Raw genomic sequence first — 895 nt, 5'->3', positions numbered from 1 at the left:
TTATTGTGTGGTAACCGTTTTATAAAAGCAATAAGGTACTCAAAGCATGCTATATTGTGAATAAGTCACGGCTGAAGGGGGTTGTTAGGCACGACGCAAAGCTGTATTATACACAATACAGCACAGCCTCTCATAACTTATTGCTTACATAAATAATACTAAAGTAACTCTAAATTCCACATGACAACTTTTTACATACTGTATATTTCCTGTAAAGTGTTTTTTCCCCTGTGTGTTCTGTTTAACTTAACTTTTAAAAGTTACTTATTTGTTTGTTTGTATATTTATTTTAGCACCATATAAGGTTCAAACGTTATTTTAATGGCACTATCAAAGTATATTAAAATAAAAGAAACAAAACAGTAGACAAATAACTTTCTTGCGACATCACAATAAAAACTGCATCTATACTAAGATATTTAAATTTGATATTTGACAAGTTCTTTCTGAAAAAAAATTGATGTTTCTGAAATAAATGTTATAAATAAATATACATTATTCATTACTGATGAAAAATGTTGTTATAAAAATATGTCAATGTAATAAATAAATCCTGCCTAGAAGCATTCAAAACAGGACAGTCCAATAAAATATGGTTAAAAAACATGACCTTGTTCATTACCTTATCAGTTATTTTAAAATTAATTTAATATATGCTGTGGTCATTTTTCTAAAACTAAAAAAAGTCCAAGAAGAAAACTGTCACTAACTTCTCTTCCTTTATTAACTTAACAGGTTGTATGTACTAAAATTGTCAATTTATTATTTGGGATGGATAGTATGTGACTTTTATTGGAGAATGATCTTAGGCTTACTGTTGTGGTCTTCGTCCTCATCCTCGTGCTCCTCATGGTCGAGCTCTTTGGCGGGCAGGAGCAGGTGTCTGTGGTAGGGG

Source organism: Sinocyclocheilus grahami, unplaced genomic scaffold, assembly GCF_001515645.1.
Source record: "Sinocyclocheilus grahami isolate Dianchi unplaced genomic scaffold, SAMN03320097.WGS_v1.1 scaffold551.1, whole genome shotgun sequence".
Taxonomy (NCBI): Eukaryota; Metazoa; Chordata; class Actinopteri; order Cypriniformes; family Cyprinidae; genus Sinocyclocheilus; species Sinocyclocheilus grahami.
Note: the sequence above shows the minus strand (reverse complement) of the source record.